The 16,638-nt window shown below is 35.2% G+C and overlaps 2 long non-coding RNA genes across 2 annotated transcripts in view; one reads left to right on the forward strand and one right to left on the reverse strand.

Moving 5' to 3' along the window:
* LOC121105723 overlaps positions 1 to 16,638 on the forward strand; it is a 340,480-nt gene that overhangs the window by 306,185 nt on the left and 17,657 nt on the right. The window lies entirely within an intron of this gene.
* LOC103657424 overlaps positions 11,557 to 16,638 on the reverse strand; it is a 102,148-nt gene continuing 97,066 nt past the window's right edge. Inside the window, exon 3 of the long non-coding RNA XR_566845.2 lies at positions 11,557 to 13,080. This is a non-coding gene — a long non-coding RNA (uncharacterized LOC103657424). The remainder of the gene's footprint in view (positions 13,081 to 16,638) is intronic.

Raw genomic sequence — 16,638 nt, forward strand, 5'->3', positions numbered from 1 at the left:
GAACCACAGCAAGGGGCATCAAAGTCCAAAGGCTAATATACAAAAATCAACTCAAAATGGATCAATCAACCTAAATATTATGGTTAAAACATAAAGTTCTTAGAAAAAGACATAGAGGTAATCTTTATGATCTTGGATTTGGTAGTGGATTCTTAGTTATGAGAGCAAAAGCATAAACAACAAAATAAGAAAATAGGTAAATTCAACTTTGTTAAAATTGAAAACTTTTGGTCATCAGAGAATATTATCAAAAGAGTGAAAAGACAACCTACATAATGGGAGCAAATATTTGGAAATCATATATCTAATAAGGTTATAAAAAACAGAATGTACAAACTCTCACAATTCATCAACAAAAAGACAACCCAAATTACAAATAGGCAAAGGACTTGAATGGTCATCTCTCCAATGAAAACATACAAATGACCAACAAACACATAAGTGTGATTAGTTATCAGGAAAATGCAAATCAATGCATAATGGGGTATCACTTCACACCTTCTATTATGGTTATAATAAGAAGTAAACAGTAAGTGTTGGAGAGAATGTGGAGAAATCAAACCCATGTATATTGGTGGTGGGAATGTAAAATGGTTTAGTCACTGTGGGAAATAATTTGCCAGTTCCTCAAAAAGTTATATAGTTCCCATATGACTCGGTAATTCCACTCCTAGGAATATGCCTCCCACCAAGTTAAACAAGGTACTCAAACAAATACATGACAAGTGTGTTCATAGCAGCTTTATTCACAGCAGCCCAAGGTAGAAACAGCTTAAATGTCCATCACTGGATGAATGGATGCACCAACTGTGGTATACACACCTATAAGAAGAAATGAGGTGCTGTTGCTCGCTACAGTGTACATGCTAAGTGAAAGAAGCTAGGTCACGTATGGTATGATTTCATTTTTTGAAATGTCCAGAATAGGTAAATCTGTACAGACAAAATGTAGATTGGTGATTGGTAAGGAGCGAAGAATGGGGGAATAGCTGCTTCATTGGTATGTGTTTTCTTTTGGGGTGATCAAAGTGTTGGAACTAGATGAAGGTGGTGGTTTCACAGAATGTACTAAATGCTACTGAATTGTTCACCTTAAAATGTGTAGTTTTTTATTAAATTTAAATTAAATAAAGTAAATAAATAAAATTAAATAAATTAAAAATATAAGAACTTTACCTGAATAAAAGAAAAGTATTATAAGAGAAAAGTCAATGGCTAAAAACCAAACATAAAAACAAAACTTTAACAGAAGCTATGGATAAAAGACTATATAGGAAACAAAAATACAAATTTTGGTAAATTTTTCATTGGAAACAGTGGAGGCCAAATGAAAATAGAAACATATTTTTAAGTGCTGAGAACAAATAAATAACAAAACAAATCTGTCAACCGGAATTCTATATCTAGCAAACAAGATCTTCCAAAACCAAGAGTGAAATAAAGGTATATCTAGAAAAATATAAGGTGAGAGAATTACTTGCCAGCACACCTGCACAATAAATAATGCGAAAGCAAGTTCTTTAGGCAGAAGGGAACTGTCAATGGAAATAAATAATAAATAAATGTAACATTAATAATGTATTTAAAAATTCCCAATACTTTGGAGATTAAACAACTCATAAATTACCAATTGGTGGAATAAAAAATTACTTAAAAAATTAAAAAGTAGTTCAAACCAAATGATTAATGAAATGCAAATGTGCTTAGAATAATGGTTAGAGGGACGCCTGGGTGGCATGGCGGTTAAGCGTCTGCCTTCGGCTCAGGGCGTGATCCCGGCGTTATGGGATTGAGCCCCACATCAGGCTCCTCTGCTAGGAGCCTGCTTCTTCCTCTCCCACTCCCCCTGCTTGTGTTCCCTCTCTCACTGGCTGTCTCTATCTCTGTCAAATAAATAAATAAAATCTTTAAATAAATAAATAAATAAATAAATAAATAAATAATTAAAAAAAGAATAATGGTTAGAGAAGAATTTATAGCTTTTAATGTGTATATTGGAAAAGAAATTTAAAATTAATCACTTAATTTTCAATGTAAGAACCTAGGATGATACTAGCAAATTCAACCTCAATATAGTAGGAAAAAAGATGCCATAAATAAAGGAGAAAAGTCTCTGAAATAAAAAACAAAAATAGAGAAAATTTAAAAAAGCAAAAGTGGCTTCTTTAAAGAAATTTATAGGTTTTTAAAAATTGGTAAGGCTAATTAGGAAAACAAACACAGAAAACCAAATTCTCAGTATAGAAATTTAAAAGGAGACATCACTTATAACTTTAATAAATAGGAAAAAGATAAGAAGGAATATTATGTACAACTTTATGCAAATATATAAAATCTATAGGCAAAATGGAAAATATTTTGAAAAACATAAGCTAACAAAATGAACCCAAGAAGGAATATTAAACATGAAACTTTATTTACTTAAAAAATTTAGTTTGTAATGAAGAACTCAGAGCAAAGTGAACTCCAGTCCCAGATATTTCCCCCTAGTTAATTCTATCAAATATTTCAAGAAGTTACAACAATTAGATGTAAATTCCTCTGGAAAATAGAAAAGGAGGGAAGACTCCTCTTCTTGTTGTGAGGCCAGTATAATACTGATACCAAAGCCCACCAAAACCATTACGAGAAAAGAAAATTGCAGATCAATACCTGTCCATGTCTGCATAATGGAATACTACTCAGTAACATAAAAGAGTGAGCTGCAAATACATGCCAATGTGCAGAATTGTGAAAACCATAAATGGCCAGAAGAATCCAATGCAAAGGATAGATTTCATGATTCCATTTCAACAAAGTTTAAGGGGCACCTGGGTGGCTCAGTCAGTTAAGCATCAGACTCTTGGTTTTGGCTCAGGTCTTGAACTCATGGGTCAGGAGACAGAGCCCTGAGTTGGGCTTCATGCTTACTGGGGAGTTTGCTTGAAGATTCTCTCCCTCTGCTCCTCCCCTCTACTCGCACGCATGCACACATATGTGTGTGTGTGCTCTCAAATTCTCTCTCTCTCCAAAATAAATAAATAAATCTTTAAAAAATAGTTTAAGAACAGGAGAAATTTATCTATTTGTAGTAGAAACAACAGACAGAGAGTGGGATTTAGTGGAAGGGGGCCTGTGGGAACTTTCTGGGTAGATATAGAAATGTTCCATATCTTGTTTGAAGTATAAGATTTATTTATGAAAACTCATTTAATTGAACATAAGACCTGTGCATTGTTCCATAAGCATATTTTAAAACTTAGTTACCAAAATATTAAATTTGATGATTTTCATTGTTTTTTTTTATGTTCTGAGAGAGATTAAGTCCACAAAATAAAGAATCTTTGTATTGTATATAAAATACATCTGAAGAAAATTGAGATTCTTCTCCTTATCAAATAACTCTTGGAATCTTGATAGTTAGGCTTCTGGATTATATTTTACTATGGATTTAGCAAATCAAGGTAAAACACAATCAGTCTACTCCAGTTGAGCACTCAGATTCCCATTAAGTACTGGAGCAGATCAAAGAAATATATTTCTTCCCTATAAGTTTATTACGTAGCTGTGCAAACAAACAATTACGAAAAATACTGCCATGACACAATTACATTAGAATTGAAGGAAACAGTGATAAAGACTTGGCTCTCCTTTGATTAATTTGGCTCTCCTTAATCTTCCAGGATTAATTGCAATGTATTAGTAAAATGATTTTTCAGGGGATGATGAATTGACTTTAGGCTTTCGTGTTAAGGGAAGACTTCATGGAAACATTAAAAGTGGTACTAAATATTATGCAATGTGTAAGGTTAAACGAGTAGGAGGGGTTAGGGTATTGTCTTTGAAAGTGAGAATGAAAAAATTAAGATAATTCAGGGAATAATAAAACAAAACAGGCTCAATATACCTCCCCAAGATAAGCCATTACATCTAAACACTAAAATGATTACGGTTTCATTTGCTTCCGTATCTATAGATCAATCTTTCTAGATCACTGCTTCAGAGGAGCGCAAAAATTAAAATAAAACAGAAGGCTTGAAGAACTGACATCTATTGTTGAAATTCTAAATTTTTAGTTAATTTTGGAGGAAGACAGAGGGCAGTTAATTTGTGAACAAAGTACTTTTCCTTTAAATGGTTTTCTTTAAATGAATTATAAGGAGGTTAGGAGAAAACTTGCATAAATGAGTGATGGAGGAATGCACGATAGGTGATAAACATTGTCATTTGACAGATTCAAGAAGATATATGACATTGGCTTTCACGGAGAATTAAAACATAAAAACAGGACTTGGAAAAAGATGAATAGGAAGCCATCGTATGCAGAAAAATACGATATTAGCGATGGATAGATGAGAGAGCTGGAGAAAGAGCAAATGACGTGGATTCATTGGACATAAATTTACTCACAAATGTGATCTTGACAAGCCATTTCCTTCTCTCTTCTTTGCCTTCCTCGCCTCTTAGACCTCCGTAACCTTTTCACAGTCTCTATGGTGAACCAACTGGATAATGAATGAAAAATTCCATAACAGTTTTTAGTTGAATTTAGGTAGGACTCAGATCACAGAGATTAAGATTAAATAATTCGTGAATGATATCTAGATGATTGTGGGATTTTGCTGAAGAATTTAAATTTGGAAGGAAAGCAAAGCACAGGATTTGGTTAAGAAAATAGGATCAAGTGAAGTATTTTAGGGTGTGTTTATTTTTGGTTGGTTTTTAAAGTTTGTCTCCTATAAACTAGAGCTCAATATCACATCGGAAGATTTGTGACTGGTAGTTTTGTGAGAGAAAGAAGGATTAGAAGAGTGATTTGGGGAGAACATTTCCTGAATATGATCATAGTCATTACCAGTTAGCAGTAAAATTCGTTTTATTATGGATTTTAATAAAAGTATGTAAACATAAGTGTGTACTTTGAGAATCTGATAAAAATATCAAGGGCCTTTACTAGATACTATATATATAATATATGTAAACATACATATAAGAAATTATATAATTTCACGTATTTACAAACCCCTCAAAGTGCATTTAATGAGGGGATACAGGTACCCCTGGTTAAGAGTCCCCGCTCTGTAGTTACTGGTGATTGGTATGTCTTTTTAGGAACACAAAGGTAATTGTTACATTGTTCCAGTGCAACAAAAAAATAAATATTTACATCAGTATTTTTGAATTGAAGATGAATCACACACATATTTCTCTACAGGATAATAAAAAAAGTCGTGTCAACTATGTTTAAAAGGCTGTTCTATTTTAGACCACAGTGGATTAGAAAGACATTGCAGTAGTTTTGAAACCAAGTGATTACGGAGTAGAGCAAGACAGATGCAGAGAGCTCAACTTAGAACTTTAGAACAGCGGTACATGCGTGAGTGAATGAGTGAGTGAGTGAATGAAATGCAAAGGCTTTCAGAGCCAGCCAAGAAAAAATGGCAACAACACGATGACACGGAGGTGGCAAGGAGGTTACGGATTTTTTTTATTTTATTTTTTTATGTCCAGGCAGCTCTAAGCCCAGAGACAAGCAGTGACTTCAGAGTAACCCGTCTTTCAGCCTCTGACATAAACTGAAAATATCTGTGCCTTTATGCCTTTTTGCAGCTGAAGACTTTCTTTCTTTCTTTTAATAAAACATACCTTCTCTTCAACAAATGAACTCCTACACCCCATTTCACCTTCCCCCAGTGTTACCTTCCTAATCAGACTCAACCACTGCAGGATTTAAAACTTGGCCAGTTGGAAGGGGAAAAAGTCTGTCTTCTATGAAACTGTGTCTGCAAAGACTGGCTCTGGCCCAAGCCACAGGAACTTGAAACAGTCTGCGAGCTTACTCGGCACAGACAGGTTCAAGCGGAGTGGGGTAAAAAGCTGCTACCAGGCTTTTCATCTTGCAGGTTGCAGAGACCCTTGATGTTTTATGTCTTATTCTCTTGAAGATGGTTGATAAATGTATGACAGCAAAGTAAAAAAGGTTAAATTGATTGGTATGTATATCAGAATAGGGGAAAGTGGAAAGAAAACCAGGTAAGTGATTCTGAACGTAAGCATTTATTCAGATTCGGATGACTATTCAGATGATCTGACTGCTTAATAGCCAAAATCCTGAGTTTGCATTGAATTCATCTCCAAATTTTTTCAAAAACTACTCTTATTTTCCTTTTATAAAATAGAAGAACGAGACTAGCCCTGGCCCTGGCTTTGACACAAAGTGCCTATGTGATTTCTGAATCCCTTAGTTTCTCTGGGCATCCATATCTTCATCTACAGAATAGGATAATTGTTATATCAGTTGAATGTGTGAATGAAGCATCAGGGACACACAGAGAAGCTGTTCAGTAATTAGTCCTCTTTCTTACTATCAAGAGCTATGTCATTTTAGTTGGCTTTTTACACCTACTGACAGCTGGACACCTTACCTTTTAAAATAAGAACTAGGAAGATCAGTAGGGGAAGAAAGGGATAAAGAAAGGGGGGGTAATCAGAAGGGGGAATGAAGCATGAGAGACTGTGGACTCTGAGAAACAAACTGAGGGCTTCAGAGGGGATGGGGGTGGGGGAATGGGATAAGCTGGTGATGGGTAGTAAAGAGGGCACGTATTTTGCATGGTGCACTGGGTGTTATATGCAACTAATGAATCATCGAACTTTACATCAGAAACTGGGGATGTACTGTATGGTGACTAACATAATATAATAAAAAATATTAAAAAATAAAATAAAATAAAGTAAAATATTTAATTGGATATGTAGAATATAATACGGCCTCCACGAGAATTCATACTTGATACACAATTTTAGAAAGTGCTGATCTACATTTGTCACATGGTGAGATTTCTAGCTCAAACATTAAATTCACTAACTACATCTAAAATGTTCCGATCATTTTTAAGGTTAGTCTTTATAGAGGACAGCTGTCATGTGTCTAAGTGTTGCATTTTCGGAGGGAGTAAAGATTTTCCTTTCTCTAGAAGCTTAAAATTAGAAGCAGAGAAGAAATACAATGTGGCATTTGGGACCCTGATTCATTCTGATAACAAAGTATAACATCCTGCAAGAAGGCCTTCTTCATACACTGTTTCAAAATGCTTCCTTTTAAAGACTAGATTGTTTCATTTCTCTTAGATATATCCTATCAACCAATTGTCTTTCTCTGGACTCACCTCATGCCATTACTGAGACAAAAATAGAAATCAAACCACCTCCAAACTTTACTGATGTTCATTATCCTCTTGCTACTCATTTAGCCCTGGCCACTAGCAGGCTGACTGTAAGGTCATGTGAAGGACTCGCCCCACCTTTATTTTTTAAGTCTAAAAAATAGAATGAAACCAATCTCAGAAGTTATATTTACGTAGAGGTAAAATTTTACAGAAGTAAAGTCTTATACAAATGGCCAGCAGACACATGAAAAAATGTTCCATATCACTGGGCATCAGGGAAATACAAACCAAAACTACAATGAGATACCACCTCACACCTGTCAGAAGGGCTAAAATGAACAAGAGAGGAAACAACAAATGTTGGCAAGGATGCAGAGAAAGGGGAGCCCTCTTACACTGTTGGTGGGAATGTAAGCTGGGGCAGCCACTCTGGAAAACGGTATGGAGGTTCCTCAAGAAGTTGAAAACAGAGCTACCCTATGACCCAGCAATTGCACTACTAGGTATTTACCCCAAAGATACAAATGTAGTGATGCGAAGGGGCACCTGCACCCCAGCGTTTAGAGCAGCAATGTCCACGATAGCCAAACTATGGAAAGAGCCCAGATGTCCATTGACAGATGAATGGATAAAGAAGAATCACAAAAGGTTAATACTTACTATTTACATCGACGTGGATGGAACTGGAGGGTATTATGCTGAGCGAAATAAGTCAATCAGAGAAAGACAATTATCATACAGTTGCATTCATATGTGGAATATAAGAAACAGCACAGAGGATCATAGGGGAAGGGAGCGAAAACGGGATGGGAAGTCATCAGAGAGGGAAAAAAGCCACAAGAGACTCTTGACTTTAGGAAACAAACGGAGGGTTGCTGGAGGGGAGGTGGGTGGGGGGATGAGGTAATTGGGTGATGGGCATTAAGGAGGGCACGTGATGTGATGAGCACTGGGTGTTATATGCAACTGATGAATCAGTGACTATATCTGAAACTAATGATGTCCTATATGTTGGCTAATTGAATCTTAATTTCAAAAAAGTAAGAATATTTTGAAAAAAAAGAAGTAAAGCCTTTTTTTTGGAATGATACTACAATAAATCATCTAGAGCATTTTAAAATAAATGATTAGGTGACATTATTTGTATGTAATATTTAAGCATAAATAGACTGAATTGCTTCAAATATATGTCTGCGAAAAACTTATCAGGAAGAAGTATATAAAAATAGAAGTAGGTAAGAAAGAGTTTAGAAGGTGATTTGTAAATTGTCCTCTGAGAGGATAAAGGTCTTTAAAATAATCCGGAGACACTCACAACAGTATACATACTTTATAATCGATGTGTCCCTTCTTTATTGTGCTAGTTTCTGTACTTTTCCACTTTCAGTTCCTCTCTAGCTCCCTTTCTTTAAAGACTGCATTCACATTTCTTTTGCGTGTGTTAGGTCTGAATATATTGACCACAAAGTAAAATGACATTTATTTCCATAGGTTGCTCCAAGCAGTGGTGAGAATAGTTAAAAACTGTACTGAAATATTGGTAAGTCTGAACAGGGTCTGTGAATATTTTATGCAAATATTCTTTGCAGATACAGAGAGGTTTGTGAATTTGTATTATAAATTTTGAACTCCTCGAATGGAGTCACATTAAGTTCATTTGTCAGAAGTTGGAAAAGATGATCTTTTAAAAACAAGAATACAACCAGCAGGTATTTACATTAACGGCAAAGAGCTTTGCCTTCCTCTCGCTGAGTTTCATTTAATTCACCTGGTTCATGGGACAGTTGACAAGATGTGATGGGAACTAGCCATAGTCCGTCCCTCCAAAAGCCCAACTTCGTCTCATTTTCCCCTGCGACATCCTAGCAATAGTAACAAATCAGACAAACTTCTTGGGAACAAGCATCATCATCTTATCAGCTTCTCACATCCGTCCCTGTCACACAGCTGTCCCTTTTCCTCTCTGCAGCCTGCACTTTTTCTGATTGTGTCTTCGCCCTGGCAGACTGCAGCGATTTGTAGCAAGACTGACTGAGGCCTTCAGAAGTGGCGATGAAGACTCGGGAACCACAGTGTTTACCAAAAGGAAAAGAAAGAGAAAGTTGGCCACTGTACACACTTATCCAATTGTTTTTATGATGTCGTTAGAACAGGGAGAATGATGCTCATGGCCGCATTCCAGTGTGTGTGTGTGTGTGTGTGTGTGTGTGTGTCTGTGTGTCTGTGTGTCTGTGTGTGTGGTGGGTGGGAAAGCTGAGAAGGGAAGAAGGCAGGCAGGGCGCTCCAGTGACCTGGATAAAGTTACTCGATTACAGCACTTCGTTTTTCTCTAAATCACTGTCAAGTAAAAAGCTAATCCAAAATCAGGACAGGAGAATGGAAAAGCTTCAGAGCATTGCACTCTCTGAGATAGTGTGAAGCAAATTCATAAGGAAACGGAGTCGTCATTAGCTCTAAAACGATCCTTAAGAACGTTATTTATTTTATTTTGTTTGAAATGTAAGAGAAAAGAATAAGTGGGGTTTGAAACATGTCTTATTTGAATACTCTGTAACAGTTCTCGTGGCACACACCCTCTTGCGTTCTGCACAATGACTGTTCTGAAATTTGAAGCTACAAACAAATATTCAACACCCAGAGATGAGATGATTCACTTTCCGCACACACGGCAAACGCCAACATTCAGCACAAAGGTGGTAAGCAACTCACAGTAATAATCCCAGATTACCCGGAGGGGAGAAAATAAAACCTAAAATAATATTTTCGTTTTTCAAAATGTGGATTTTCTTTCCTTCTCTGAATCTGCCTTCTCATCACTGAACAGGAGGGGAAAACATCGGTGTCTACAAGAGCACCACAAGATTAATTAATGAATTTCATAAAGGGTTTGTGTAAACACTTGCAGGTTTTTATAAGGAAAATTATATTGACTCGTGTTGTAGCCTATGCCCAATAACGTGAAATGACTTCTCCTTGGTTATGGTGTTAAAGGAATTGGAAAATCCAAAACTTTTCATTGAAAATAAGACTGCTTTCTGAGGCAAAGGTTGGCTTTGTTTTAAAACACGCTTCCTGTGGTGGATGAGCTAATGCGCTGATAATAAGGCGAGGAAGTTAAAAACGTAGTAGCGAGTTTGAACTCCGAAACCGTGACCCAGGCTTTAGGGATTCATTAATTTACGATATGCTTGATAGCCTGTCTTTTTGTAGGGAGGGGTAGTTCCATAACATCATCAAACCTGGATTAGAGGAAGAATGTCAGTGTATTTAATTCGCTGAATAACAATTCCTATAAATTACTCAATATTTTAAACGTGTCCATTTAAAACCGATTTAAAAAATCACCTTAACTCCTTGTTTCCTAAGATCTCAAAGTAGTTAACATGTAAATTATCTCATATATCATGAACATATTCCTGTGAAGTGGGATAGTACTTCTGATATTAGCTTGATTTCTAAAAACTGAAGGATCACAAATTCATGCAAAAATTCCCTGAAATTAAAGCAGATATTTGGAAGAAGTTAACTGGGTACGATCTTCCTTTGGCATTGAGGCATACAAAGAGAAGAGTTTATTTTCCAAAATGACCTTTTTCCTGATTTAACTTTTGCTTTCCTTCTTAATTATTTGGCTTTTATCTATGGGGTTAGAGTTAAAAGGACAGTAACTAATTTGTCCCTTTCATTTACTAGTGTCATAAAATAACCTGAAAAGTATTCTGCGCTCATACTGCTGTTTGACTCAGTTAAAACAGCACCAGTTCTTAGATGTTTTTATAGCCAGTCCCTAGGACCTTCCAAACCAAGTGAATAAATCCTCAATAAATTGTCTGACATTTTCAAGTGCTAAAATAGTTCAAATAGTTTCCTATATCCTGTGCCCCTCCTCATTTTATTTCACATCTGCGTTTGCCACTAATTAATACCATCTCTTTTTTTATTATTCTTCAAATATAGAGGCTTTAGAAAATATTTCCCCTCTAAGAAATATCTGTTGTACAATTATTTTCTTTTATTGCTATGCAGGTTAATTTGGCTGCCTTGTGTTTTGGGTTTTTTTTTCCCCCCGGAGCAAGAAAATTTTGAGTTCCTCCTTTGAGAAACTAGCGTGGTGTGAAGTTGTGTTTATATTTAGAGCGAAGTAACAGAAAATTGTCTAATTTACTTAGGTATAAATATGATTTTTTTAAAAATTCCGATTATGCCTCCTTTTGAATTTTGTACACGTTTGACCCAAAATGCCAAATTAAAAACCAAGCAACAAAGTTTAATTTAAAACTTGTTTCTTTGTTTTTGACTTTTCATGAGTCTTATAATACCACCACCAAGTCTTTCCCCCTTTTATTTCCAGTAAAGCACTTCAGTCGGTACTGCAAAGAAACAGTTATTCAGGTTACTGACCTCTCTTTTATTGGGGTGTGTGCGTGTTGAAGGATTTCACACTTATTTTCAGAAATGCTAAAGAAGTTATACTGTGAATATGTGTGATGCCATTTCTTCTGCTTTTATCCTATTCAACTTACTTTCACATGTGTAATATAAAGCTTGTTTATAACCCCAGCCCCACTAAAGAATCCCTCATTACTCTTACATAATATATCCCACATACATATCACACACGCAGACGATATGCATCTTTAAAAAAAAACCAGTTGCACTAATAACTGTACAATCCCCAACGTTGGCAGTGGAGGCCTTACACAGAGTTCCCGAAGATAGAGACCCACACTAAGAGATTCAAGATTATGAATCAAAGCTCCAGAAACATAAAAGAAAACAAAGATGGAGGCAAAAAAAAAAAAAGTGAAAGGACAAGCAAATTTCAATAGTTTCCTTTTATATTTACATGGTGTCTGCTTTTCAAGTGCGTATGGGACAAAATAGAACACAAAAGCAATATCGGTTCCTTCTGTTTCCTTTCTACCCTCAAACATTTTGCAAGTCTGAGTGAGCCAACAATTGGACATGAAAGTCATGCAAGAATTGTAATAGTAATAGGAAAAAAGAGTATGTATTTTTGCAAAACATTGCTTTTCATTCCAGCAGGAGAAAATATGCACGGCTGTTTATCTTGGTTTTGCTGCTTCTTTGCACTGTCCAATATGGTCTGGCTGGCTGTCGGCAGGGCTTTCCACAGCCGTTTACAAGAGCTTCACTATTCGTTAGGGCAATAAGGAGATGCTTTTGAGTGTGTTGAGTTAAAAGCTCCATTTAGTCTTTCTTTCACTCAATCTGCTTATGTAACTTAAATATTTTTAGTGCCCAGGAGTTCAAAGTAACTAATGTGTTGTGTTTCAGAATGACAAATAGAACACACTAAAAACAGCATTAGAATGTTTTCCTAAGCAAGTTTCAGGGAAATGTGTGGTGCTCTGAATGGGACTCCACATAGCATTTTGGCCATAGAGCATTTCCTTCCTTGTGCTCAGGCCTGAATGAGTCATTGTGCCCGGCCTTCCCTGCACTCCGATAGGCCTGGGCCTGACCACGACCAAGCAGTAAGCACAAGCCGAATTCATCTGTGGCTCCCAAGTGACAGAAAGGAAATATTCCTTCTGGTAATTTATTGATGAGCTAAGTCCAGACGTAGATGCCGGTTTCCCTGAGCACGGCGTCTTCGCAGCTTGGCTCTCATGTTGAATGGCAGCCAAGGAATTCCTACCAGGAGTTACCAAGAAAACACACTCTTTNNNNTTACTAGAGTTGAGATATGAATAGTCTTGTAGAATTAATCCAATCTGGGGAACATATGAAGAGGAGACTTCTGCTATAGACTGGCCGTTAGCAGACGGCTGAGATATTGTAATAACTCAATAGCATTCTAGCCTTATTTCGTTTCCAGAGGCGTTTGATTTACGAAAATCTTATTAGTGGGAAATATCACAGACTTCATTCACTTGCCGATGTGATCAGTTGTGACACAAGAGGTGCTCTGTGGAGAAAGACAGACATTTTTATTAGTTCGCTGCATTCAGCAGATGCTGCTTAACACGAAGGATTATTTTTTAAATGTTGAATTTCATTCAGAATATGGTAATGTCTTCGTGAGAATAAGAGTCCCAAAACACAATTGCAAAGCTGCTTTTATCACCAGAAATGCAAAGAAAACCTGCAGTTCGATTGAAATTCACACAGATTTCAGACCACCTGGAAGGTCCGCTCAGGAAGACTGTCCCTGAGAGAACACAGACAGACCTTGGCATTCAACCTTTAGGCCATTCTCCTTACGAAAGTACCGTAAAGTATAGTCGTATGCGGAGATTTTTTTCCAATACTTGACTAATTGTCCACGGATTGTAATGCTTAGAGTTCCAGACCCTAACCATGAGCTTAGTTTCATTTAGTCAAACAACTGATACATGTTGAGAACATGTAGATTTATCCCGCAAGAAAATGCATAACTAGAAAACTGCTAACCAAATGTTTACGACCTGTTTTGAAAGCATATGTCTCTTCTCAAGAAATGTATGTTCTGTATGTTTTAATTATTTAATACATTCACTTTTCGTTTTCTTACTCTTGTTTTCACTCTGTCTTCCTGTCTTCTGTTCCTATGACTTCCTGCCTCAGACTTCTCTGCACCCCAACAACTCCTTTTTCTCTTTCCCTATTTTCCTCCAAATTCAGATACAAATTAGCCAAGATAGGGGAGATTTGGTTATTAATTACAAAATAGGATCATTTAATATACTTTTCGTCATTTACTTTTCTTCATTTTATCTTCTCCTAGGAATGCACTTGAAAATCGTTTCAAGTTAGTTTGTATGCACTGATTTATTTTTTTAACAAATGCAAAATGTTTCATGGAGATAGCTGTGCCTTAATTAATTATTATTTTCTATACTGAATTGCATTCACTTTTTTCTAATTTATCTTCATCCACTACAAGGTAAGCATACTCGTATAAAGGGTTTTTGCTGTTTTTTAAATTTTTAATTAATTAATTAATTGACTTATTTTACTTATTGATGCTTTTGTTTCCATGTGATTGAATTCCTAGGAATGGATTTTTTGTGTCAAGACCTTAAGTTATTTTTAATATTAAGAGATATTGTCATACTGCTTTCCAATGAGGACCATAACACTTTACATTTCCAGCCATATGTGAAACTACCCTTTCCCCACAAGCCTCTCTACCCCCAATCATGACATAGATATCATAGCTCTTCCTAAATGCTACTAATCTGATGACTAAGAAAGAATAGAGTATAACTTGATTTTATTTTTATCAATTAGCAAAATGAAAATTAAAGTAGCTGTCATGTTTTTTTCCTACTTGGATTTAGTTTTTTAGCTTTTGGACTTACTCTTCCATAAATTAATTATACTTATATATTTGCTGCCAGTTTTTATTTGTATTGGCTGTATACTTTTCAATCCCTAAGAACTTTTTGCATATTCTAGATATAAAACCTTTTTATTTCATTTGGGTTTACAAGTGTTTTCTTCCCAATATATTTCATTCTGTTGAAATTATTTGTAATATTTTATCATAAAAAGCCTTAATTTATAATAAATCATTACATTCTAGTTGTTTTCTAAGCTTTTAGGTTTCCAGTCTCGGTTAAGAATTCTTCCACATCCTTAATTTATTTGTAACACTTTCCTGTTTAATGTTGACATATAAATTCTTTGTCCATCTGAAATAGATTTTTGAATGAGGTGTCAGTGCGAGAGGCTTACTCCATAAGATGGTGCGGGGTTTGTGCTGTACAACACTAGGGGGTATAATTCACAAGATAGATGTATTAACTTTATATATTTATCTTGACAATTTCTGGTAGATGGCAACAAAGTTGCGTGAAGCAATTAGCAGCAAATAACAGTTTATTATTGTAATAAATTATTTTGAAGATTTTGACTTCATGATCATAAATGAAATTCCTCCATAGTTTTCTTTATTTATATTACTTTGAGTTTTGGAATGAAAGTTATTGTGGCATTACACAATAAACTGGAGACTTTTTCATTATTTCCCAAGGTGGGAGATTCTTTAAATAGTATTGAATTTTTTTTAAATGTTAAAATGCAGCTGTGACCTTCATCTAAACTGTGCCCTTTTACATTACAGAATTTTAATCAATTCTGTAATCTCTTCTGTAATTAAACTGTTCAAGTCTCCATTTAATGTTGGAAATTTTTAGTAATTATATATCCCAGGACAATCTTATATTTCCCAAAGGTTTTCCAATGTGTAACTCTGGACTAGTATTTAACAATCATCTCAAAAATTCTGTAAGGTTTCTTATGGCGATAGCTGTATATCCTTCCTTTATACTAGTTTCATACAGTTTTTCTTTACTTAGTTTTGTATTCTCCATTTTCCATAATCAGGCTTATGAGGTGTTAATTTTATTGGTCTTCTCAAACTAGCTTTTGGACTTATCTTGTTAAATCTCTGTGTGTGTGTGTGTGTGTGTGTGTAGTTACCAGTTCATTAATTTTAGATTATAACCCTAATTAATCTCTGGTCTATTTTGTTTTTCTTATTTTTAATTTTTTAGTTATGACTCTGCGCCTTTAAAATTTTTTCCTTCTATAATAATTAAGGATTTAAAGTTATACTTTTTTTCCCTGAATCTTGAATTGTCTACAGTCACTAGGTTTTAATGTAAATTGTTCCTGTGTTGTGCATGATAGTCTCTCTTGATTTCCTATTTGACTTAGGGGTTGTGTAGTGGTGTGTTTCTTAATTTGTATGTGTGATATATTTTGGTCAACACTATTTATTTCTAGCTGTATTGGCTCTTAACCAGAATATGCAGGCTCTAAGACTATTGTTAATGTTTTCTTTGTGGCCAAGTAGCTAATTAAATTTGTGTGAATGTTCCAGGGTATAAGAATATATATACTTCCTTTGTGAAAGAGGCAATGTCTTACATACATATATATATATGTATTTTTTTGGAATGATTATTCACTTTCTTATATCCTCACTTGTATCTTGGCTGCTAGATTATCTAATTAGTTGAACTCTTTCTATATAACTGTGTGCTTTAGGAAAAAAAAACTGTAGGCTTTGCTTGTTCTTTGTGAGAATTTATACCTGTGTTTGCTTTGTTTATTTAGCTCTATTTTTATGTTATAGAGTTTTACTGTGGTGCCTTTCACACGGAATCGTATCAGTGTGCAATGACATCCTGTTTAAATTCTCCCTTGTTTGGTATTAATGAGACTGCTGCTTCTCCTCCCATTTTCGGAGCATTTCCTCGTTTCTCGTTGAGCATTCCTTTATTTTCATCTATTTAGGTACATTAGCGTTTTTGTAAATAGCACAAATGATTGGTTTTTCAATCCAATCTTGCCATCTCTACCTTCTAATGATAAAATCTACTTGCTTTTAGTATGAGGAAAATTTACTTGATTTTAGTTGTTTTATTTTTCCATTATCATGTTTCTATATCTTTACATTATTACTTGTTCGATCGTTCTACTTTTCCATCGTAGATGTAGGAGTTTATTTACTTTCCCTTCTTCAGAATTCATACTA

Source organism: Ursus maritimus, unplaced genomic scaffold, assembly GCF_017311325.1.
Source record: "Ursus maritimus isolate PB19 unplaced genomic scaffold, ASM1731132v1 scaffold_29, whole genome shotgun sequence".
Taxonomy (NCBI): Eukaryota; Metazoa; Chordata; class Mammalia; order Carnivora; family Ursidae; genus Ursus; species Ursus maritimus.